The sequence below is a fragment of the Daucus carota genome, chromosome 3 (genome assembly GCF_001625215.2).
Source record: "Daucus carota subsp. sativus chromosome 3, DH1 v3.0, whole genome shotgun sequence".
In the NCBI taxonomy this organism is placed as follows: Eukaryota; Viridiplantae; Streptophyta; class Magnoliopsida; order Apiales; family Apiaceae; genus Daucus; species Daucus carota.
In genome coordinates this window covers 21,776,618-21,803,808 of record NC_030383.2, presented here as the reverse complement: position 1 = coordinate 21,803,808, position 27,191 = coordinate 21,776,618, and the positions used below count along the sequence as shown (strand labels likewise).

The window sequence follows — 27,191 nt, the reverse complement described above, 5'->3', positions numbered from 1 at the left end:
TTAAAAGTCAAAATTAACCCTTGATTTAGCTATGCAATGATAAAGTTCACCATTCCTCACGTGGTTCTTCTGAGCAGATATCCATCTAAATTGACCATTCAACTTGTAGGTGTCAATTAGTCCATACATTTTCTTCATGTGTGCTTGTTCTTCCAAATCCTTTGGTTCCTTCTTTCGGTCTCCACCAACAACTACTAAGTTGACCAATGCACGTAGCTTAGGATTTTTAGCATACCACTAAAACAATTTCCGTCCAATTTTTCACATTATCCAACCTTGCCATATTGAAAAGTATAGGTTTATACCGGTCTTTTAAGAGACAAAAAGAGAGTGTTGACATCAGATTCTATCCAATGTAGGGAAATTATTTATTGATGAGTATTGAGTAAAAAGAGAATTACATATGCTCTTTATTTTCAACTGAACTAAAAAGGAGGTCTTCGATTTCAGGATGAATTGTTGTCAACCTCCTTTTCTTTTCGGTGTAGGGTAGTAGACAGATGTATCTGCACGTGGTGATAGTACGACTCTCATATTGTCCAATGGTATCCTTGGTACAAAGATAGAAAACAATCCACAAAATTTAGCAAAACACACAGGGTTAAAAGCGCATTTATAGATGAATTTAATATATCATAAGGACTCGTTTATTACCTTCCACCTATCTCCTGGAATGTATTGGTGATGATGAAATCAGTATGATTCATTGCGATAAGATCAGCTGTAAAATGACTAGAGAGGTGCTACTTTTAATCAAATTTTTCTCAATGAATGTCAGAATCATGGTATTTTGTTTTCTCTAGAGCATGCTCAATAGTACACTGTGACAAGTAATACTAACATGAGACAAGATTCAAGCAAACATGTGATTCCATTCCAAACACATAAATCTGGGCTCATACCTAGGTTGCACCTAATTTATTTGCTAGCAATCATGCAACAAGATTCCCCTCACTTTAGTTACCAATGATCAAATCTGGCTTGGCAACATCCCGAAAATCGTACACCTTTAATATCTGACATAAGCACAAACATACTAATATGTTTAGTTGGGCAATAAACGAAGATATAGAATGCACGCAAAATGAAAAAAAGAAATAAGAAAAAAAAATGAGCAGAAGAGGATATCTTAAAATATTTCCATGTTGCAATGTTATATGCACTACCATGTCGACTCCCACCCTCATTGCACAAACCGGACATACCTGTTAGTCACAGTCCAAAACACAAGAACCTATTAGTGTAAAGCTAATTCTTGATGTGCTGAGCATATTAGACTTTTATACTTTTATCCCAAAGATTTTAAATTAATAAATTCATTTATAATTAGTTAAAGACAACCTAACCAAAATTAATTAAAAGTATTTCAAAATGCTCTAATGATCAGTGTGTGTACAAGCATGCACGTATCCACCTGTGGCAATATCTAGTATTCTCTATGTCCCTCAATACTGAATTTCAGTATTAGAGATATTTGCATTACAAAGAAGTACCACATAACTTTAGACACATTAAATAGCTTCTCTCTTTCAGAGAGAAATGAATTCTACAATCAGGTAAGCTCAGAAATGTCTCTACGGGAAGAATTTTATAGGATGGTGTTAAATATTCGCACTAACTTAAATATCATGTAAACCCCATGTAATGCTAACTATTCCCGAAGAAAGCGACATAATACACAGGCTAACTATAGGTCGAACAATTAATTGAATTTAGGGGATAGAAAAGCAGGCAAAACAGCCCAAACATTTTTCTTTCAACTATGTATTCTAGTCACCCGCAAGAAAACAAGCATACAGATTAAAATTTAGTTATTCTATTCGGTTTTCTTCAAATATAACATATATATACTCTGAGGTGATTAAATTCGAATCTACTAACTAAAACTTTTGGAATCTATCAAGTCATAAAGTGATGATCAGCACAAACAACTCAAAAATCAAACTGAAGTACCCCATTTTTCGCCTCTACATACAGGATGCTTATCATCAATATAACAACACAAGCCCACAATATCGAAATATCCGGAAAAAAATGGGCAGGGATAATCATCCCTAATATCATCATCTGCCTCGATTTCTTCAAACCCCATGAACAAAGCTACATAAAAATCAAAACATTCACCTCATATATCACAAAAAATCGACACAACAAACTTTAAAAAAATCCAGATTTAGGATAATTCGAGCTCACCAGATCGATATTATAGAGAAGATTGGTATCGTTTAGAAGCTGAGGAAAGAAGAGCGCTCCAAGAATCATAAAATTACCATTTTCTTTATATATTCAGAACACTATGCTTTCAATAAGAAAATTTATCCTGTGTTGTAGTCTTAGTTTCCATTGCTTCTGAACATATCAAAAGTATCATCACTAAATATCATTTTTATGCTCACTTGAAACATAATTTTGATAAAACATAAACATTATATAAGAATCAAACATACGATGCATTGACGAGTTCCCCTTTTGTAGGAACAATCGGACCTTGGCCCTGCGTTTTATGATATTAATTAAAAGTTCGAACAAGATATTAACCTTAATCGCTACTGTGACAGCCCTCAAATCCGGGGGTCTGGATTTGGTGCCACTAAAACAAAAATCATTTAAAAACCTGTATTTGTGGAAAAAAGTAAAATAGATATTTGAAAATCTGAACACTTTAAGAGATTTTTAAATCAAAATCACTTTGACCCCCTAAAAACAGGATCGCTAATAGGTTAGAGCATTGAAATCAGAAACCAAAACTTACAATCTTATTACAACTTAAACTACATTATCAGTTAAACCTCGATAAGAAGAGTAACTGATAACCAAATAAATAAATCTATTTACAACTAAACTGAAATGAAACAATTCTAACCAGAACTACTCTTGTAAACATCTCCCTGGCAATCTCGCCTAGCATCAATCTTACGCGCAGCTTACACAAGTGATCATCTTAATCCCTAGCTGAAAGGGTTAGAAAAAAATAGCAAGGGTGAGCGAAAATGCTCAGCAAAGTAATATGAAAGGCAAGAGCCACAAGATATGATTTCTTTTTAATTAAATTAGAGTATTTGAAATAAAGCAAACTTTTGAAGTAAATCATAACAGTTGTGTAACTCAAAATTTTATCAAACATATAAATCCATATGCTTGTAAATTCACAGAATATATTTGACAGTAAACAAAAGCTATCACAAGCTTAAACAATAATGACCAGGTTTTAAACAACGGCGTACTATCACAGCTGATCAGACCGTGTGATAATACCGGACATGTTTCATGGAAACATGCCTCAAAATAGGTACCAATACAAGGCAACACATTGTCCATTGGCAGAAAAGTATTATAATATTTCAATAATACCCAAATAGCCCTCCGCTGGACCGCCGTCTCGGTCTCTTACGCAAAAACAAAGAAATCTTCCGATTTCTTCCAGAAGCAGATGACTAATCATCTATTTTGAAAACAATATTTTGCTGGTCTATCTGGCTGGAGTATTAAATACCCCTTATGCCATAAAATCATCCTTTCATAACTTTTCTGAAAACTCTTTAGTTTTCAAACTCAAAATACTGTCAAAAATAATTTCATTAAAGTCTGAGTATATTTTTAACTCCACCACAATACGGTGTAAAGGAATCAACAGAGTTATTTTTGATATTTAAAATCCAAGGTTTAAGTCTGGGACAGAAGACCAAGCATATATTGTAATTTTGAAATATGACTGTTATAGAGTCATCAGTAGTTCCAACTGTAAAGTAACTCAGACAATAATCTTTCAAAAAACTGATTAATTCTTGATCAGTATACTTTTCAAAGAATGTTATCATTGTGCATATCACACTAGAATAGGATCGAACTAAAAATATTCGATAATTTAAATCACAGTATAAAAGTATGCCTGCTTGCAGAAATACAAGTCATAATTATAAAACCTACTTTATGAAAAGAGGAATTGAATTACTTGCTCTTTAAATAAAAGAGAAGAATAGGAATACTTGCCTTTGATAGAAAACATGTGACACACAGTCACACTACTCAAAATTCTAGGCTGGCCTCAATTGCTAACTCTACAATCACTACACTCTATTGGCCTATCTCACGGCACAATATTGCTTTATCAAACTATTTCCAACTTGTCTTGCAACACTATCTGCTTGCTTCTGAAAGTCTTTGATGCACGCATCTCGATCGACTATATATAATAGTAAAGCAATACTTGAGTTGATGAACAATCAAGAACATCGTCTATTCGCATAATCAAAATTATACTACTACCCTTCGTAATATAAATATATATTATATACAAATAATATATAACATAGCATTACATAGTTAAACAAGTAATCACGTCAGCACGTAGCATTTAATTCACATGCTCTAATATTTATATTAATATTAATATATAATCCAGTGATACTTGTATATAATCTCATGTCAAATTATATTACAAACAACTACCACGTCGATAATACACTCCTGGATATAATCCAAATCCAAAAATATAAATCAAGTCTTTCGAATTACAAATCCACTTGTAATTCGGTCACATCTCAAATCAATAACACAACAATCTCTATCAAAATAAGATAATATATTATTATCTCAATTCAATTCTGAAATATTCGAATATAAAATATATATGCAAAGTCCTTGCAATAATACCTATAACCAAATCCGATTAATCTCAAAACACAAGTTATTCATCGATAACAATTTCAAAATCAGATACCACATGAAATTTAAATAGTTCACGATCAGCAAAGACCTTACTCACAATTAACCGGAATAGAAATAGAATTTAAGTTAATCAATTATTGATTATTAACATTATTAAAATTATTAATTATCATTATTCTTATCAAAAGAATTGATAATAATAATAATAGTAATAATAATAATTAATATTACATAATCTATAATTAATTAATATTCATTCCATTATATCTCTGAATTGCTTAACCAAATGTTGCGTTTGCACTTCCTACAACTTCACCTCCATTCCCCTACAGTTTCTTTCCCACAATATCTACTCACTTCTCCCCAGCCAACTCTGTACTGCCTGGACAGCAGTCCAGACTTCACACCACCCTTGCGGACAAGCTTTTGCAACACTTCTTGGAACATGCCTCTAAACCTTCAAAATTTCCTACATAACTCCCTTTATTCTTTAACCTCCACACTTATTCACATACCACAACCCCCCTCCATCACACCAGCCTACACACATCACAACCATCTGTTGCCCTCTCCTCTGCTCTTCAGTGACGCCACTATGCCTCTCTTTCTCAGGCCACCAGACCTCCAACCAGGTCAGTCGAATTTTCAACCGCTACAACCTTCGAGGCACATCACTGGCATCTTCTTTCTTCACCTTGCCAATTGCGGCAACACCGGTGTCCAACCTCTCTTCCTCTCACCTCCATTCTCGCACTACAGCACTCTCGATCAGTGGTGACCACAAGCAACAGCCACTTTCAGAACTTTTACTCATGTTCATACACGTAGTACATACATAAATACAACACAAAACCCCAGCTAAGACTAAAGACGCAGCCATAAAACTGAGGTAAGACCTCTGTTTCCTCCTCAATTTCCAGAGGCCGATGCTTCAAAAATACCTCCCCACACCATTTATGATTCAACAGCCCACAGCAACCGAGACCACCGCTGTCCGTTATCGGAATTTCTGCCACTCCGTTAACACCTCCAGCAGCCTCACACCACCTTGCTCAGACTTTCCCTCGTACAAAACCCAGCCAACTCTGTTCTGTTAGGTCCAATCAGACGTAGAAGGGGGGGGGGGTTGAATACGTCGTACCAATTTCTTCGATTTAATTTAATTGCGGATAATCTTGTTTCAGTCCATGTTAAATCAATCGTAAATAAATAACTCCAGCAAGTCGGGGAATATTCTTGTATTAGAAATAATCCTCGGGTGCTACAAATTCCAACATAAGTGTCGGCTGCAGAGACTACAATCACTCTATTACAAACTCTCGATAAAAACGATCTTCTAATTTAACTCTCGAGAATGTGTAGAGTGTGTGCACGTACAAAGTGTGTAGTTAGTTTCAAATGAAACTACAAAGCTCTATTTATACACAATAACAGGCGCCAAATGCATATACATATATACATATGTATATATATGTATAACATAGTCACCAGTCAAACATGGCGCCAAGGGTTTTGAAAGGCATATGTTTAGCCTATTTGTATTTAAAGAGGTACAACTCAACTCAGATAAGAAAGCTCAGTAAATAGCAAGTCAACGGAATCCGTACGAAGAACGTCAAATGATTTATGGGAATTATATGTCAGATAAATTCCAGGATGCTGCTGCACACCACTGAAAGAAGTTCATTAATATGTTCAAGCCTCAGTGCACAAATAATCTTTTGTGGCACGTCCAGGAGTTCAGAAGATATAAAGTTTCTATACTTTATTTTATCAGAAGATTCCATTTAATGAAGAAGTACTTACAAGACGAAGACTCGACGAACAAATCAAATTCTTAAATGTTTATTTGACAAAGAATATTTGATTTAACTAGATACAGATGAAACAGACAGTACATCTGTGTATCAGTTATTCAAATTGAATATTTGAAGTCAAGCAGAGTTGGTGGTTCGTTCGTTCGACTGATCAAGACGGAGTTATTTATGTTTAAAGAAGACGGGAAGCTATTCTTCTGAAGAAGGGGTGATTTAATATTTAATAGATTATTATTTCACTTCTCAAATAATTAAATTAATTATGTAATTTATTTGTTAAATTAATTCACTTTCGAATTAATTTAATTTATGAATTTATATGATTAAATTAATTAAGTGGATAATTTTCTATTTAAATATAATCTACATATTACATTCAATCACCTACTCAAGCTCAGCAAGACAATTGGAATTGTCTTACCGAATCTCATTGAATGACTGCAAGACAAATATTGTTTGTCTTACCGAAGGTGAAGACAACTGCCAAGACAAACTCTTTGTCTTACCGAATGGTTTAGAAAGTCTGCAAGACATTCAATTTGTCTTACCGAATGCTTTGTGCCAAGACAATTAGATTGTCTGACCGAAGCCTTGTGATGCTTGCAAGACAATCTTAAATTGTCTGGCCGAATGTCTTCTGCCAAGACAATCCAAGATTGTCTGGCCGAATGGCTTCTGCAAGACAATTGCAATTGTCTTACCGAAGTTCTTGATTGTCTGACCGAATGAAGATTGTCTTACCGAAGCTCTAAATTGTCTTACGAGCTCTAAAATTGTCTTTCTGCTGTGTCTTGTGCTTGCAAGGCAATCTGAAATTGTCTTGCCCCTTCTACTTTGTCTTTGCTACTCACAATTGTCTTGTCTTTCAATTGTCTTACAAGTACAAATGCTTTGCCTATAAATATGGCATTGCATCCTTCATTTTTAGTGTTCATTCACTTTGTATTCAAAGCATTTGTAAAGCTTTCAAGTTGTTTGTAACTTGCTTGATCGTTATATCCACAGTTTTCTGTGCTTTGATAACCCGGTTGTTTTAATCACTAAATCTAGAATATACCCTGTCGGATTTATTCTACGAACTTTAGTGGACATTAAAACTGAACCATTTTAATTATATAACGACGTCAAACATTGTTATATTAATTAATTATAATCTGATTAACAAATCATATTCAATCAGATTCACTTCCGCGATGATTTGGTACTGATTGTATTCAACCCCCCCCTTCTACAATCATATCTGGACCTAACAATTGGCATCAGAGCGGTTGATACCATTTTTCCGTATCAGATCCCATACACACTCTATAACGTCCAAATATTTTTTATTCGAATTAATTTTATTCCAAAAATTAATTTTGATTAAAAATATTTTTCTTTCAAAAATCCAAATCTCATCCAAACACTATTCACCTTAAATTCCTAAAAAATGAGTACGCAAAAGATCAGTAGCATTAAAATCCCACCGTTCAGCCAGGAACACTTTGGCCTATGGAAAAGGCACATGTTCCTATTCCTTCGAACAGCGAACAGAAAATACATTGGGATTTTAGACAAAAGTGTTACTACTCCTATGAAGGTCATATTAGCACACGAAGAGGATGGTGTGTTGATACCTCATCAGGTCATTCCGAAAGAACTTTCTGAGTACACAGATGAAGAGAGTGAACAGATGAATTTAGATGATGCTCTTCAACTAATTTTGGTTGAATCTCTAGATCCAGTGATGTACAATGCTGTTGTAAATTGTAAAAACGCCAAGCAAATCTGGGATACGTTAGAGATTATCAATGAAGGCTCAGAGGAAGTTAGGGAAAACAAGAAAGAGATACTGATGGCTCAGTATGAACAGTTTGGTTCCCATCCCGGTGAAGGAATTTCAGAAGTATTTATCAGACTTAATAATTTGATAAATAATTTAAATCTGAATGGGAAATTCTACGACAAGAAAGAGGTCAACATGAAGTTTCTCTTAACCCTTCCTGAACATCTGGAACACAGAATCACTGCCATCAGGGAAAGCAGAGATCTGAATGAGATTTCTCTGGAAAGACTCTACGGAGTTTTGAAAACTTATGAACTGGAGCAAGTTCAGAGTAAACAGAGATATGGCTGGGGTAAAACACAAAACCATTCGAGAGCTCTAGTTGTTGAGTCACCTGTACTGGAAGAAAAGAAGAAGGATGTTGTTGTTCCTTCTAAGACTACTCAGGAATTTGTTGTACCTGAGATTGGTCAAACTGCTTCTTCCAGTGGTGACGAAGAGTTCTATACAATGGAAGAGCTTGAACAGTTAGAAGATCAATCTCTATCACTGTTTGCCAAGAAGTTTGGAAACATGAGATTCCGGAAGAACCCTTCCTATAAATACAAACCTACTGTTAGTAAGTTTTAGAAGGGAGGCTATTCATCTTCTACAAGCAAAGGAGGATACAAGACTGGGATGATGGACAGAAGCAAGTTCAAATGCTTCAATTGTGGTGAACCTGGACACTTTGCAACTGAATGCAAACAGCCCAAGGTTCAAGGAAAAAGAAAAGATTCGTATGATGAGCTGAAGCAGAAGTATGATGCACTGGTTAGAAAGCATCATGGTACTTCTGGAAGTCAAAGTTTCAAAAGCAAATCTTATCTGGCAGAAGGCAAAAGCTGGGATGATACAGATAGTGATGAAGAGGAGCAGCTAGGGAATGTTGCTTTCATGGCTAATACTGGATCATCTTCACCTCCTCCTGCTGGAAGCTTTCAGGTAGATCCTACATGCCCTAAACTGTTTATGCAATTAGGACTTGAAAGAGATGATGCTATTAAAAGGATGAAAGCTGCTAATCTTAAAATTGATACTTTAGTCTTAGAAATTCATGCTTATAAAATGAATGAGATGAAAGTATTAAAACCTAAAATAGAACAATTGACTATGGACTTAGGATTACAATGTGCTAAAGTCAAAGTTCTAGAGAAAGGTGAGATTGCTTTAAGACTTCAGCTAGACGAAGAGAAAGTGAAATGTAAAGCCTTTAAGGATGCCTCCTTGATAGTCAAAGAACTTAATGATAAACAAGAGATCAAGAGAACTGTTGGAATAGGCTTTGACTATAACAAATCTGTAGGTAAGGCTAGTAACATTACTCCTTTTAAGAAGAGTGCTGAAGAGAGAGGGATTCCTTTTGTTTTGAAAGATTCCCTTAAACCTTTGTTTAAAACCTCAGAAGCTGAACCTCTTTTAGAGACTCCTGTTGTCATTAGATATGAACTAAAACAGGAAGACCTTAAAATGAAAGAGAGTAATGAGATGAGAGATGAGATTCTGACAAACCTGAAACCAATCAAAGTGAAAGGCAATGTTAGGTTGCCTAAAGCTGGTTTAGGTGTCAACTCTGAGAGAACTAAATTCAACAAGCCCAATAATTTTGTTAATAGTAAGAACAAGAACAATAGGTGTCATTCTACTGAAAACTTTAAAACTGATAACAAGGTTAGAGTAGAATCTATTGATGTTCCTACTACTATGACTGATACTTCTGTTGTTTCTGCTTTTGATGCATGTCATAAATCTTGTAGTGTTGATAATTGTATGACTTGTGCTTTCAATTTGATGTCTGCTTATTTTAAAAATTTGCATGCTAAAAATGAAAACACATCACCTAGACAACACACAAACAACAAGCATGCTAGATCAAAGACTGCTAGTCCTACTCATGTTAGGAAGGAGACTTATGTTCCAAAGCCTAAAACTAAGGTTTATAAGGCTGTTGTTAAGGAAGTAAGTTCAGTCAAGTCTGAACCAAGTATCAGTCCAAGAGGCTCTGTTGTATTACCTAATAGAAATCAGTTCTTTAAGACTGCAGGGCCCAATCAAGTGTGGGTCCCAAAGACTGTCTAATCAAGTTGTCTTTTGCAGGGTGCCAGTGGAGTTGTTTGTGTTACCTGGGTGCTTGACAGTGGAGCGTCAATGCACATGACTGGCAATAAATCCCTGCTAGAGGACATAAGAGAAGGAGCTGGCCCTACAGTCAGTTTTGCTGATAATAGCAAAGGTCGTACTGTGGGATATGGCAAGTATAAAATTGGAAGGATTATCATAGAAGATATTGCAATAGTTGAAGGACTTCAACATAATCTCCTGAGTGTCAGTCAATTCTGTGACAAAGGATATTATGTTCATTTTGAAAAGGAGATATGTATCATTAAATATATCAAGGATAAGCGTCCTTCACTATGTGGCATAAGGAAAGGCAATATATTCGTAGCTGATTTGTCTTCAGGACCTGGAAACGAAGTTCACTGCTTCTACGCCAAAGCATCTGCTGAAGATAGTTGGTTATGGCATAAGAAACTCTCACACCTCAACTTCAAAACCATGAACTCTCTAGTCAAGAGAGATCTAGTGAGAGGTTTTCCTTCCCTGGAATTCTCATCTGATGATCTCTGTGAAGCTTGTCAGAAAGGAAAAGCGAAGAGAGCATCTCACAAAGGCAAAACCATCAATACCATTACAGATCCACTTCATTTGTTGCATATGGATTTGTTTGGCCCCGTGAATGTTGCATCTATTGATGGAGGAAGATATGCCTTAGTCATTGTGGATGACTTCTCGAAATTTACTTGGGTTTACTTCCTATCTTCTAAGGATGAAACTCCCCTGACAGTAATTGATCATATCAAATTGGTTGAGTTGGAAAAAGGTGTTCCTGTAAAAGCTGTAAGATCAGACAATGGAACTGAATTCAAGAATCAAACTCTAATCAACTTTTATTCTGAAAAGGGAATTAGAAGGCAGTATTCAGCACCAAGGACTCCTCAGCAGAATGGAGTCGTCGAAAGAAAGAATCGTACACTGATCGAAGCTGCAAGGACTATGATTGCTGAAGCAAAGCTTCCTCTGTACTTTTGGGCTGAAGCTGTGTCTACTGCCTGCTATACCCAGAATAGAACTTTGATCAACAAGGATCATATGAAAACTCCATTTCATCTGTACAACAACAAGAAACCTTATGTCAAACATCTTCATGTCTTTGGAGCCAAGTGTTATGTTCTCAAGGATGGTGAAGAGAACTTGAACAAGTTTGAGCCAAAGGCTTATGAAGCAATTTTTGTTGGTTATACAAATAATGCTTATAGAGTTTTTATAATTGATACTCTGTCAGTGAAAGTTAGTGTCAATGTTACATTTGATGACACTAAACTTCCAAGTATACAATCTGCTGATCCATCTGAGTCTCTGAAGTTTGACAACTATCCAGACTCTGATTCAGATGATGATATTCCACCTGAGGTTGCAACAGGAGATGACAACAATGATAATGATCCAGGCAATGGTGGAGGAAATGGTAATAATGCTGGAGATTCCACTGATGCCAGTGGTGGATCATCAAGTCAACCTGGCAACAACTCAGGGGGAGCTGATGGATCAACTAGTCACACATTTCAGCATAATGATAATACTGCTGAATTATCAAGGACACATCTTCCAAGGGAAAGGATTTGGAGCAGAGATCATCCCTTTGATCTGATTATTGGTGATCCTGATGTTGGTGTAAGGACTAGAAGTGCTACGACAAATGAATGCCTATTCTCTGGGTTTCTATCTCAACTAGAACCAAAGAAAATAGAAGAAGCACTTGCTGATCCTGATTGGGTTCTTGCCATGCAAGAAGAACTCAATCAATTTGAGAGACAAGAAGTCTGGGCCCTGGTTCCAAGACCAAAAGGAAAATCTACAATTGGAGCTAGATGGGTCTTCCGTAACAAGTTAGATGGTGATGGCATTGTTGTAAGAAACAAAGCCAGACTGGTTGCAAAAGGTTATTCACAAGAAGAAGGAATTGATTACGATGAAACCTATGCTCCAGTTGCTCGTCTTGAAGCCATCAGAATATTTCTTGCATTTGCTGCACACTCCAACTTCAAGGTATATCAAATGGATGTGAAAAGTGCATTTCTGAATGGAAAGCTAGAAGAAGAAGTATATCTGGAACAGCCCCCTGGCTTTGAAAATCCAGAATTTGCTGATTTTGTATACTTCCTATTCAAAGCTGTCTATGGACTCAAGCAGTCACCAAGGACATGGTATGACACTCTCTCTGAGTTTTTAATTGAAAACAATTTTACTAGAGGTGTCATAGACAAAACTCTCTTTTACAAATTGCATGATAAGGATATGATATTTGTACAAATATATGTTGACGATATTATATTTGGTTCTACTAACGATAACTTGTGCAAGAGATTTGCTAAGTTGATGCAGAGTAACTATGAGATGAGTATGATGGGTGAACTGTCCTACTTCCTTGGTCTTCAAGTAAGCCAAAAGGAAGATGGAATATTCATTTGCCAATCCAAGTATGTCAGAGATCTTCTTCGAAAGTTCAATCTAGAAGACTCTTCACCAGCAAAGACACCCATGGCCACTGCCACAAAGCTTGACCAGGATAAATCTGGTAAGAAAGTCGATATCACAAGCTATCGAGGTATGATTGGCTCTCTACTTTATCTTACTGCAAGTAGACCAGATATCATGTTTGCAACATGTTTGTGTGCTAGGTTCCAAGCTGATCCTAAGGAATCACATCTTATAGCCGTCAAAAGAATCTTTAGATATCTTAAGGGTACACCTGGTTTAGGTATTTGGTACCCTAAGAATACTGGTTTTGACTTAACCGGCTATACAGATTCTGATTATGCAGGATGCAGGATTGATAGGAAGAGTACGTCTGGAAGCTGTCAATTTCTACGACGTCGGTTGGTTTCCTGGTATAGCAAGAAGCAGCACTCAGTGTCTACCTCTATTGCTGAAGCTGAGTATATAGCTGCCGGTAGCTGCTGTGCTCAGATCTTGTGGATCAAGAACCAACTGAATGATTATGGTGTTGTAGTAAACAAAATTCCCATATTTTGTGATAATACAAGTGCCATAGCCATTACCAACAATCCGGTTCAACATTCAAGAACCAAGCACATTGATATCAGGTATCATTTCATTCGAGAACATGTCATGAATGGTACAGTGGTGTTACATTTTGTACCCACGACTGAGCAAATTGCTGACATCTTCACGAAACCACTGGATGAATCCACTTTCTCTAAGCTGGTTTGTGAATTAGGGATGTTAAATATGACATAGTTCTCTTGTATATATTTTTCATATGCATTATATGTTTTTATATTTTTGTGAATTTTCTGTATAATTATATCTATATTATTAGATTTTATATGATTTTCTGTATGTTATCTGATAATATTCTGAGTAATTATGCATGTTTGTATATTAGTCTGTAATTTTCTAAGTGCTCATACACTCTCCTGTAATATTCCCTAAGCATTTAGATAATTATTTGTAATTATTTTGTATTTTTCAAAATTAATTAAGCATAAATATTTGATTTTAAGTTAATTCATCTTTTTGAATTAAAAGTTAAAGTCATAAGTATTTATATTCAATTAAAGTTGAAATTTACAAAATATTTGTGTAATATATATAGTATTGTTTTTATTATAGATTTTTGATTTTAAATTGCAAAATGTTATATCTTTTAAATTAATCATAAATCATATTATTATTTTTTTTTTTTTCGGCAAGACAAAGTTTTTTTTGTTGTTCGGCAAGACAATCTTATTTGTCTTGATGAACCGTTATTTGTTTGTCTTGCTAGCTCTCTCTCTGTCACACTCGGTAAGACAATTTATTTTGAATTGTCTTACTGATTGTCGCTCCGAGCTTTGCTTTCACCCCTCGTTGCTGTTCGGTAAGACAATCGCTACCGATTGTCTTACTGGTTCCCTGTCAACCCCGTTTAAGACAAACTCGTTTGTCTTTCTAACTTAGTCATTCAAAACCCTCAAGACAATCTCTTTTGTCTTGCCCACTCATCTTCATCTCTAACCTCGCATATACACACGACTGCATATATACACACACGATTTCAGTTCGGTTTTTCAAGTTTTATCTTTAAAAACTTGCTGTGGTTTCGATTTCAAGCATCTCTGCTTGCTGGTTACATTGATTTACTCGATTTCCTCTCGAACTGCTGTCCATTTTTCGACTGATTCGTGCGAAGTTTTTGATCGGTTTCGGCGTGTTCTTAAGTTTACGACACTCTGCATTCATTCGTGTGTCTGGATCAAAGTTTTCGTTTGGGTTATTTTGAAGGCTAGGGTTCTTGGAGTGTTTAGGGGATAATTGGATTTAAGGCTGCGTTTGGCGTGTTGTTATTTGTTTTTGGGGTTTTTGATCCTAAGGGGCTGTTTGGCTTGAATTGTTTTGATTAATTGGGGATTTTCAACTTAAGGCCGTGTTTGGAAGTCTAGTTTGTGGAGTTTAATTGATTAGTGCCATTTAAGTTAATTAACTTTTAATTCGATATTATCCAAATATTTCGAATTATTAATTAATTAATTAAGCTTTAATTATTAGTTGAAATTTGCGAGATATTTGAGAATTCACTTTTAAATTTGAAAAATTCTCGCTTAATTCAATTTTTAATTATTAAAAATGGCCGGAGAATTCGTGGAGCTGAGACTAACTACTGTGCCAGCCTTAACCCCGATGACTGTTCTGATAGATTCCGGACTTGGGTTAGATTTCTTTCGCGACAGAGTTTAGTCAGTACGGCACTGACTGCAGATATTCCGATTAAGCTGCAACCTCTTTTTGACTTCTACTCAAATGCTGTCAATTCTACAACTCTGGAGAATTACAAGATCATAGGGGATCTGCCTAATAGGAAACGTATTGTAATCACTGTCGATGATGTGAACCGGATCTTAGGACTTCCTAGGGACAATTTTGAGCCAGATCCCTCCGAGGATGAATTGAGACAGTTCTTTCAGGATATTCACTATCAAGGTCAGATTTTTCTCCCAAAGATGTCAAAGGGAAATCTGAAAGCTGAACGGGATGTGTTCTTTGACACCCTTGCTAAGGTGTTTGCTCCCACTAATCGAAAGAACTTTGGGAATATATCTTCAATGCTGCAAATCTTTGGATTCAGCATAGCTTATAACCGTCGAATCAATTTTGGGAAGATATTGCTGAGGGAGATTATCAGGAAGATGGGGTCTGTTGCACAGAGATCAATTCAAAGAAATGACAAAGTTGAATGCTTCTACCCCAGATTCCTGATGTTGTTTATGAATGATAAGATGAATGCTGATGATAGGCACATGTACGTCGATTCTCCTGTTGTTCCTATTCAGAGGACTTGTGCCAAGATCCAAACTAGGCTGGTCAACAAGAAAAAGCATGACAATGTACCACTGGTGGTGACTCCATTCATGCTCGAGCAATTCAGTGTTCCTTTTCAGCCTGTACAAGTTCCAGAACCACTACAACAGCAACAATATCAACAACAACAACAACAACAACAACCAGCTAATCCTGAACAACAACAATCACCTCCACGTATCAATCAACCACTTCAACTCCTCCAAGACTACCAATCATCCAGCCAATCCTCACATTACTCTCCCTACAACCCTCCTTACAATTCACCACAACAATCACCTCACCAATCAGATTACAATTCTCCTCACCAATCTCAACATCAATCCCCTCCACAATACAACTTCTTCCCAGACCAACAAGCCTCCATTCTTCCCTCTCAATCTGAACCAATACCTTCACCTACACATACACATACCATTCCTCAACCACAATCCACTTCTCAGCCTCTGCCTGCTGATTCTGCTATCAATCCAGAGCTACAGGACTTCAGGACAGATTTACAGGTAGCTCAGGTACTTTCTAATCTCACTGATACCTTTAATATTGATATTGCAGATTTTGATTGTGATATTGGATTTGATTTCCAGACTCCCAGCATTGAACCTGAAAACACCCAGGTTCATATCCAAGCTGATGTTTCCGCTTCAACTACTGATTCTTCTTCAAACACTTCAAACAACACTACTTCAACCCCTGTTGTTAGAAAGGTAGCCCGGAAACGGAGTGGGAGTGCACTTTTACGAGATCCCGCAGCTCTGTCTCATAAGAAGCAAAGGGTGGCAGAACCAGAGACAACTGCAGCTGCATCCATTTCCTCCCAAAAGGATTTGGACTCTGAAACGGTAAATATACAGTCTCTAGATTCATTCTCTCCACAGAATGCATTTATTGAAATTGGCCGTCCGACCGCGGTATCCTGTAAAGAGTCAAGCACACAACTAGCACTCACGCTAGTAAACACTGAACCTGTGTCTTTTGATTCTTCACTTAGAGAGAGCACAGAATTTCAAAACATGTTATATGAAAATCTTTCTGATCACTCTTTCTTTTTGGATCAGGATCTACTTGGCAACCTGCAAGTACATCCGCCTTCACAGGCATTCGGAGGACAATTTGTTCCTTCACAACCTACAGTTCCATCTCAGGGAACTATGGTTGTATATACAGGTACTGGTGACTGTGTGACAAACACGAGTGAAATCAGGCAAACACCGAGCGAAACACATGCACGAGAGGATAGTGAAAAATCTTTGAGTGTTCGTGAGGTGAGTGCACACACCAACACAGATCTGTTACAGGAACAAATGGCTGCTCTCAGGGCTGAGATAGAAAGGTTGAACGCTGAGAATGCAAGATTCAGAAGTGGAGAGTTGGTGACTCTACAAGAAAAGGTTGTTGATCCTTCATTTTCTTCCCTCAAACAGGAATTAGATGCTCATGTCAAGGGTATTCACTCTCGGATGGAAAAATTTGATACAACTCAGGAGCTCTGTCTGACGAAGCTAGACAACTTGGAGCAAACTTTGGCTCAAGTTGTTCAACACTTAAAGATCAATCCGTCAACATCTCAGTCTACTCCAGAGGATCCCTCAACTAAGGGGGAGAAGGATAAGGATGACAAAGATAAGGATGACAGCAATGCTGGTGCTGGTGACAGGAGTGATAAGGGTGGTGACAAGGGTGGTGATACTGGTGATACTGATAGGAGTGATAAGGGTGGAGAAGGAGCAAGTGAAAAAGACTCTTCTGCAGCTAGCAAATCTAAAGGCAAAATGCCTGAAACTGAGAACATCTTCACTAATCAGGATTATGACAACATTCCTGAAGATGTTGATGATGATGATGCATTTGACTCTGCATATTTTGAAGCTGAGGAAGAAGGTCGTTTCGAGGAAGGCTTTCTTTTCAATGAAGATCAGTCTGTAGATCCTGAGCACATGGAAAAGGTCAAGATGTTCAAAGCTCAACATGAAGCTAGCAAAGCAAAGCTTCAGGAACTGCAGAAACTGGTAGATGAGAAGAGGACAACTGATGAGTTGGTCAAGCTGGAGAAACAGAAACTATGGGATGCCAAGTGCAAGGAAAAGAGAGAGGATATCTCCAGAAAAGTTGGTGAAAGCTGGGATATTGCAAGGCAAATCCTCTCTGGACCTCAAAGGGAACCTTTCAATGATGGTAAATTCAAATCCTTCATTTATGACCTGAGAGAGGCTAACCCTAATGAAGATATGTTTATGCGTGCTCTTGCTCTCGAGTTAGAATATATAACTATTGGTGTCAAGAATCTTCTCAATGAATGGGAGATCATTATTTCTACTCAGAGAAACGGAACATTCAGGGTTTCAATTGATTTATTCAAGTTTCTATCTCTAACTGAAATCTGGGTGATTCGTAACAAGATCAGACGCAGTTCAAATCTGAATGAACTCCTTCGTGACAGACTTATGGATTGTGCTATTCATAACAGTCCACAAGTTGTCAGAAAGCCTTACTGTGTCAAGTTCATTCACGAGAGAAAATTTGGAACCTTCTACCTGGACCACCAACATCTTCTTAAGTATGATGTGAGTCAGTTGGTTCTTGTATCTACAATTCTACGTACCAAGGGCTTCGCTACTAAGGCCAAAGCTGATGCTGATACTGAGATTGTAAACTACTGCACAAGGAGAAACATTCAACAATACTTCAGGAAGATGAAGTATATCAACCAATCTCAGCCAGCAGATTTCATCGAAGACCCTGTGGATATTGAAGTTCAATATTATCTCTCTTTGGCTCGTGAAAGAAAGAAGCGTGGAGAATCCACTGCAGCTGAAGAGCCTACTCAGAATGAGCCTTCTACTCCAATTATTCACTGTTCAGATGCTGAAGAAGGAGAAGTCACTCGTTCTGAGTGAATAGATTGATTAGGATATTTTGTTAGATATGTTCAAGGAACATCCTTTTGTAATCTATCTAAGATCATGGTTTAATGTTTAATGCAAGCCATAAACTTTTGCTATTTACATTCCTTCGTTTAAATCTTTGTCTTATCTGTTAGTTGAGTTATCCTCTAGGAAATTTGCATGTTATGTTAACAAACAAATAGGGGGAGATTGAAAGGCATATGTTCAGCCTATTTGTATTTAAAGAGGTACAACTCAACTCAGATAAGAAAGCTCAGTAAATAGCAAGTCAACGGAATCCGTACGAAGAAAGTCAAATGATTTATGGGAATTATATGTCAGATAAATTCCAGGATGCTGCTGCACACCACTGAAAGAAGTTCATTAATATGTTCAAGCCTCAGTGCACAAATAATCTTTTGTGGCACGTCCAGGAGTTCAGAAGATATAAAGTTTCTATACTTTATTTTATCAGAAGATTCCATTTAATGAAGAAGTACTTACAAGACGAAGACTCGACGAACAAATCAAATTCTTAAATGTTTATTTGACAAAGAATATTTGATTTAACTAGATACAGATGAACCAGACAGTACATCTGTGTATCAGTTATTCAAATTGAATATTTGAAGTCAAGCAGAGTTGGTGGTTCGTTCGTTCGACTGATCAAGACGGAGTTATTTATGTTTAAAGAAGACGGGAAGCTATTCTTCTGAAGAAGGGGTGATTTAATATTTAATAGATTATTATTTCACTTCTCAAATAATTAAATTAATTATGTAATTTATTTGTTAAATTAATTCACTTTCGAATTAATTTAATTTATGAATTTATATGATTAAATTAATTAAGTGGATAATTTTCTATTTAAATATAATCTACATATTACATTCAATCACCTACTCAAGCTCAGCAAGACAATTGGAATTGTCTTACCGAATCTCATTGAATGACTACAAGACAAATATTGTTTGTCTTACCGAAGGTGAAGACAACTGCCAAGACAAACTCTTTGTCTTACCGAATGGTTTAGAAAGTCTGCAAGACATTCAATTTGTCTTACCGAATGCTTTGTGCCAAGACAATTAGATTGTCTGACCGAAGCGTTGTGATGCTTGCAAGACAATCTTAAATTGTCTGGCCGAATGTCTTCTGCCAAGACAATCCAAGATTGTCTGGCCGAATGGCTTCTGCAAGACAATTGCAATTGTCTTACCGAAGTTCTTGATTGTCTGACCGAATGAAGATTGTCTTACCGAAGCTCTAAATTGTCTTACGAGCTCTAAAATTGTCTTTCTGCTGTGTCTTGTGCTTGCAAGGCAATCTGAAATTGTCTTGCCCCTTCTACTTTGTCTTTGCTACTCACAATTGTCTTGTTTTTCAATTGTCTTACAAGTACAAATGCTTTGCCTATAAATATGGCATTGCATCCTTCATTTTTAGTGTTCATTCACTTTGTATTCAAAGCATTTGTAAAGCTTTCAAGTTGTTTGTAACTTGCTTGATCGTTATATCCACAGTTTTCTGTGCTTTGATAACCCGGTTGTTTTAATCACTAAATCTAGAATATACCCTGTCGAATTTATTCTACGAACTTTAGTGGACATTAAAACTGAACCATTTTAATTATATAACGACGTCAAACATTGTTATATTAATTAATTATAATCTGATTAACAAATCATATTCAATCAGATTCACTTCCGCGACGATTTGGTACTGATTGTATTCACCCCCCCCCCCTTCTACAATCATATCTGGACCTAACAGGTTTATACAATGGGAAGTCAAAACTTGCGCTTGACTTCCCAGTCAAACCTTGCGCTCATGGAGTGTTACCACTGTGAGATAATTACTTAGAATAAATCTGAGTAATTTTAGTCAATAGTTGCGCCTGGAGTCCTGGTCAAAGGTTGCGCTGACTGGAAGTTGCGCCTTGAACTCACTGTGAAGAGACTTAGCCAATTCTTCACTCATACATGAAGTTGCGCCTTTGACTTTTCTAGTCAAAGGTTGCGCTTTGATGAACTTGCGCCACAACTGCATACAGTGGATGAGTACTTAGAAAAAACTAAGTGAAGGAGAGTTGCGCTTTGACTTTTAGTCAAAGTTTGCGCCTCCTTGGAGTACACAGTGAAGAGGACTTAGAAGAAATACTGAAACATACAAACTTGCGCCTCTTGAGTGATTCCTTGTTATCTCTCAGTTGACTGAGAGTTGACTTGGAATTTCTCCGTAATATTAATATACACATGTATATTTATATATATATATTATTAATTGATTTATTAATTACTTGAATTAATTCTTGATTCAAGTGATTATCAATTAATGATATATATAAATATAAATATATATATATATAAATTCCTTTAAGCCCTTTTCAGAAATAGCTCGATTGACTTGATCAATCAATTCGTTGATCGAATCCACTGAATACTTTCGTACGTCCTGACGTCCTGTGCACTGGTCTGGTTCACGAACGACTCGAACTGAAAATAATTCTTTGAATCCTTTGCTTGATAATATACTTGATCAGTCATTCCGGGTTAGATGTACTGGAATCTTCTGGTCTTTGATACTTGATATTCAGGCAAACTTGATAGCAGAAACTGATTACGATTTATTCTTCACTGAGGCTTGAACATGTAAATGAACTTCTTCCAGTGGACGGATGCTTGTCTCAGATATCTTGATTGTCTTTGTCTATTCGTATCGAATCTCCAACCTGTAGATTCCTGTATTATACTTACGTATTGTTTCCTGTTTTTCGTTGTGTTGAGTTATCGTAGTTACATTTACGTTACATTATGCTTTACAATCTCCCCCTATTTGATTGTTAGAGTTCGACAAGCAAATCCTTTAAGAGGATAACTCAACTGACACAATGAAAAAGCATACTATTTTAAACAGGAAATAATACTAAGTACAGTCTGGATTATATCTTACATTTTCTAGAAATCAAAGGTAAATACAAGCAGCCATTGTTCCTCTAGCCTGAACTAATCTCTTCTTGGTTTCTTGGCTCTTGCATTAATCAGCTTTTGCTCTGCTCTTCTCTTTGCAGCTTCCTCCTCTTTCTTCTGAGTGAGTTTGTTCTCAATTTCTTCAATCCTAGCAGTGATGGTACTCAGTGCCACTTGCTCCAGTGTGTTCTCAGGTGGAGGTTGCTCTAGATTCTTCTTCATCTTCTCTAATGTTTGGACATGAACCATTTTCTTCAACTTCTTAAAGGTGACATTCATCTCCATTCCTTCAATTTTCATGATGATTCTTGATGGATGAGCACGAACCCTTGAAGTGTTATGGACAGTCTCTACAGCTTTTCTTATCTCTAGAAGATCAATCAAATCTTTGAGCACACTCTTGTCTTCTTTCACAACTGATAACTTGACAGCAGCAACAGCACGAATAATTCTTTTGGAAGAGAATTTTCCAATTTCTGTCAGTGGTATAGCAGTGGCCTCAGAGTCTTTCTTCTTTTTGAATATCACAGAAGTAGGATTGTAAGTGACAACAGGAGCATTTGGATTTTCAGGAATTTCAGGGTTGAGTGGAGGCAGTGGATATGGTGGTTGACGATTGATGGCTAATAAGTCTATGTCTCTCAGAGCAGCAAAGTTCAGACGATAGGCATATAGCAGTTCAGCAGTTAGTCTTCCCTTGCTAGTCCTTGAGCACTTCTCCCTGACTTGAGCTTCCAGATATTTCAGTATACGAGGATTGTATGTTGACAATGCTTCATCAGTGAGTCCAATACTCTGAATCATACCATCCTTGAAATACTTGATAACTGAAGGCTTGTCATGAACTTCAACTCCAATATCAGATATCCATTCTTCCACCATATCTCTGAATATTTCATTATGCTTTCTGCCGGTTGAGATGATCTTATTTCTTACCACAAACAGCTCAGTTAAAGAGAGATCTCTGAGAAACTGACTTGACACATGCTTGAGTCCATGGCCTTCTCTCTGTAGCTCAAATGATATGTTTACCATCCATCTTCTCCTGGGAAGAACAGCAACAGACACAGTAGAAATGATATCATTTAACACCTCGTGATAATCATGTAAATCCTTGTAATTGTTCCTGAAGGAGTCAAAGATATCTTTCACTTCGTCATCATTGTTTTCTTGAGTGACCTCTGGGAAATCAAACACAGATCTAGCAATGTCCCATTCAGCTCCATCTTAATGCAAGTTGGCAAGTCTCCTTTCCCTTCGAATTTGTCTTTGATTTTCTAACTTCTCCCTTGCTCTCCTTTGCTCAGCATAATCCCTAGAAACATCAGCAATATCTTGTGGATTTGCAATTTCAAACTCTTCAGGAGGGAAGATGTCATTGTGATATGCAAGTTCATCAGCAAAGACTTCATTGTCTGGGATTTCTCCTTCTTCAAGATCTTCATTCTCAGCACCAACCATCCTTATTACTCTGTCATCCACAAACTCAGGGATGTATTCATCATGACTGTAACTGAATTGATGTTTAAGAGCAGAATCAATCAATTCTTCAAACACCCCTGTGATCACCCTTTTCCCTTTGCTTTTTCTGCTGCTCTCTCCCCCTCAGTTGAGTGATCCTCTCTGGAAGTTTGAGATGCCAGCAACTTAGCTTCAAGAGCAGCCAACCTTTGCTCCATAGTAGACTTAATCTCCACCAACTCCTCCCGTAGAACAAGATTTTCAGCTTCAAGATGTTGAACTTTGAATTTCAGAGCTTCAAATTCTGTCACAGATACAGTTGGAATTAGTGTAGGTTGGGCTGTTGGGTTCTCACTTGTTCGTTCTGTAGGTGTTTCTCTCGTTTCACTCAAAGCTAGAACACTCAGTGGGTCAGAGGGTTTCTGTATATCAAGTTCTGTTGGTGTTTCCCTCTCACTCAAAGAAGTTCCAGCAGCCTTAGATGTACCTGCAGAAGAAATCTTCTTAGCCTCTTCTAGAGAGGTCACAGAAGGTGCAATGAAGGTTCGTAAGCCTTCGTCCTCAGTTTCCTCGTCAGATGAATCTGAGTCATTAGAAACAAGTTGCCAACTACTCGAAGGTAGTGAGTCCTTGGTTGGATCCTGAGTTGGAATCTCAGGGTGGGTAGACACAGGGCTCGAAGGATGTGATCCTTGAAGAGGCGAAGCACCCTGGTTTCCCACAACTGCCTTTGACGGCGAATGACTTTGTGACAAGTCCTCTATAACTGGCACACTTCCTGATATGAAGGGCTCAGAAACAGATTGCCGTTCACCTTCGAGAGGTGAAGAGTCCCTTAAGGGATCTGGGAATGTTCCTCCCAGGGGGGTAGACAAGGATGGAGAATTTGGCAATTCATCCAAGTTTCCCCCAAAAGCCTGTGAAGGCATTTGACCCTGAATAGGATCAGAAACAACAGTGTCTATCCCTGACATGGACGACAAAGTGTTAGCAACCGTCAATTCTTCAACTGTGTGTGCAACCTCACTGTGCATTGTAATATCATGTGGCTGAGGTGGTGAAGAAATAGACATATCTGCAGTTGTCTCAGGTTCTATTCTCCTTTCCTTACTTGGAGACAGAGCTGCAGTTTCAGAAATGATCTCCTTTTGTGGTGCACTTAAGGCACTTTCTCCCTCTCTCTCAGAAATAATAAGTGGTTGGCTGAGGGGTAGAGTAGTTTCTGCTTCAGGTGTATGTGAAGTGGTGCCTTGGTTATGAATTTGGGGGATTTCAAATTCATTAGCACTTGTGATAGGTGGTGAAAGCTGATTGGAATCCAAAAGATTCTGAACCCAATCAGGTGCACTGAAAGACAAGTTGTCAGAGTCAGAAGGGATACCTGACTGTAGCAGTGGGTTGTAAGTGTTAGAGAAAAGCTCATCAACATCCACCATTACATCATTAGAAGGTGCAGCTGCAGTGGTTTGAGCAGGGCTATCCACTTCATCTTCAGAATCAGTGGAATTGTCTTGCAATGAATCCTCTCCTTCAAATTGAGCATTGTCATCTGAGGATGTCTCTGCATCTTCCACTATCACTTCCTCTTCCAGTTGAGAAGTTTGAGTCTCAGGGATGTTGGCTTGATGAGATGGCTCAGTGACTTCTTCAGCTTGTGTTTCAGGGGCCTCCTCTTCCTGAACTACTGGATCAGCAACATTCTGATATTGTGGTGGAGGCAGGTTCTGGTTGTTTAAGAATTCTTGCATTGCCTCTGTAAGAACCACATCCTCATTGTTGGTGTAGTTCTGATGGTTCTCCAGCATAGATATCACCCTTATAGTCATGAAGGAGCATATGACATTGTCTATATTAGGGTAGACAGCTCTTTCAGCAGGAGTCAGCAGTTGGTTCAGCACTACCTGGAAGAACCGAGGATAGAGAAGCACATTCCTGTTCTTCCTTAAGGAGTCCTGAAATGCTCCCATGATTAAATGTCCCAGATTTATTCTTGTATTCTGTGCTATTGCAATCCCAATTTCCTGGTTGAAATTAGTAATCCCATGGAACCCTCCAGTTTTTGGTGCAAATACATGAGAAATGGAATTAAAGAAGAAATTCCATTCTCGAGGTAAATGCTTGACGTACATCTTTCCTGGAAGATCACCATTCTCCCTCTGGAAGTGAATAGCAAAGAAAAAGTTTGTTCTTTCAGCCCTGTCTGGAACAGCTTCAAAGTTCTCTGTTGGAAGTTGCAGAGCAGTGTTCAGGGTGTTCTCAGTAATTGACAGTGTTCGTCCCTGAATTTGACAAGTAATACCAAGTACCTGTCCTGCATTCACAACAGAAATAGAAGACAAGAAATCTCGTAGAAGAGATTTGTTAAGATAAACTGACTCGGTCATATCAAATCTAGCATACGAGAATTCAGACATATATCGAACCCAGCGTCGATAATTCGCTTGCGTAATTAAATTATTATTTTCAACAATTGTGAAATTTGTTTTCGGAAACTCAAAATTTGCAGCCATTTTTAATTAGAATTAAAAATGATTATAAATTTCGTTTCACGAATAATAACGAACAAATTTCAACTTATGTCACGAAAATAATTAATTAATAACGCTCCGTAAAACCCTAAATTGAAGAATTTCAGATTTCGATGAAATTAAAGTATGTTGTACTTCTTGAAATTCTAAGAATAATGGTATCGGTTTCGCAAATTTTCGACACAAAAATCACGTAAAAATCTGTCCTAGAAGTCGAAAAGCTTCAAGAAACCCTTTCGAAAAACGGTGACGGATCGTGAAAAGGTTGATATTCAAAGAAAGCTCTCGTCTCAGTGGTTCTAAAACCGGTCACAGATCACAAAATGGACAAGATTTGAGTGTGTTTTAGTTCGATTGAAATAACAAGAACTCGGCAGTTTGAATGAAAAAGGAGAGGTTCTTGCGTCTGTGTATGTATAGGCTGTGTATATCGGCTGAAAATGAATAATAAAAAAACACAAGTGAACGTACATATACACTCACAGAACTGAGGCGCAACTTGGTAAAAGACCAAGTTGCCCCTCATACTATACACAGTGAAAGAGATGAGGCGCAACAAGTGATATTACCATAATGCCCTCTATACATGACAGTATAGAGGCGCGAACTCATGACTTAGGCAAAAACACTAAGTCGAGGGGTTATGTATACAGTATATGTATTAGGGGCGCAACATTTGACTTTAGTCAAATGTTGCGCTCAGTTGCAACAACTCTCTCTCGAACATAGAAAAATAAGTCTAAGTAGCAACAGCCAAGACTTAGAACTGATCCTGGGCGCAAGTTTTGACTAAGTCAAAGCTTGCGCTTGGATACAGTACAAAAAAAATTCAAATTTGTTTATTGAATTATTTTTGTTCGAAACAAAATAATTTAATAAATAATTTTGAATAAATCACAATTAATCTAAATAAGGTTAAACTAAATTAAGGTTAGTCAACCAATATTTAAATTAATTATGCTGCAAGTATTTTGATTAAAATTTAATTAATGGACAACTTAAAATACTTTGAATTGCTTCAAATCCATTAATCAAATATAATTAAAATGTGAATTAAATAAACACTAATATTCATTAATTGAATATAAGCACTTAATAATTCAAGAAAATTAATTCTAAATATCTTCCATTTAGCAATTAATCACATAATCACATAAAGTCATGCAAATCACATAAATCATGGCAAATAATTAAAACTAATTATCAGAAAATGATGTAAAATACTGGATGCACTTTGTAAATTCACAAGTCCTAAAAATATGTACATTTTAAAACTTGTGAACTTACGAACAAATTGCAGTTATTTCTTGTCTAATTAAATAGACATATTTAACATCCCAAGTTCACCAACTAGTCTACAGAAAGTGGATTCGTCTAATGGTTTAGTGAAGATGTCTGCAATTTGTTGATCAGTAGGTACAAAGTGTAACTCTACTGTTCCATTCATGACATGCTCGCGAAGGAAATGATACCTGATATCAATATTCTTTGTCCTGGAGTGTTGAACAGGATTGTTGGCAATGGCAATGGCACTCGTGTTATCACACAGAATCGGAATTTTATCCAACATGAGTCCATAATCTTGTAGTTGATTCCTCATCCACAAGATTTGAGCACAACAACTTCCAGCAGTTATGTATTCA

General features: G+C 37.0%; 1 pseudogene; it reads right to left on the bottom strand.

The window, feature by feature from the left end:
* On the bottom strand, window positions 1–24,987 carry LOC135151420 (uncharacterized; annotated as a pseudogene).
* Between the last annotated feature and the right edge of the window lie 2,204 nt (window positions 24,988–27,191).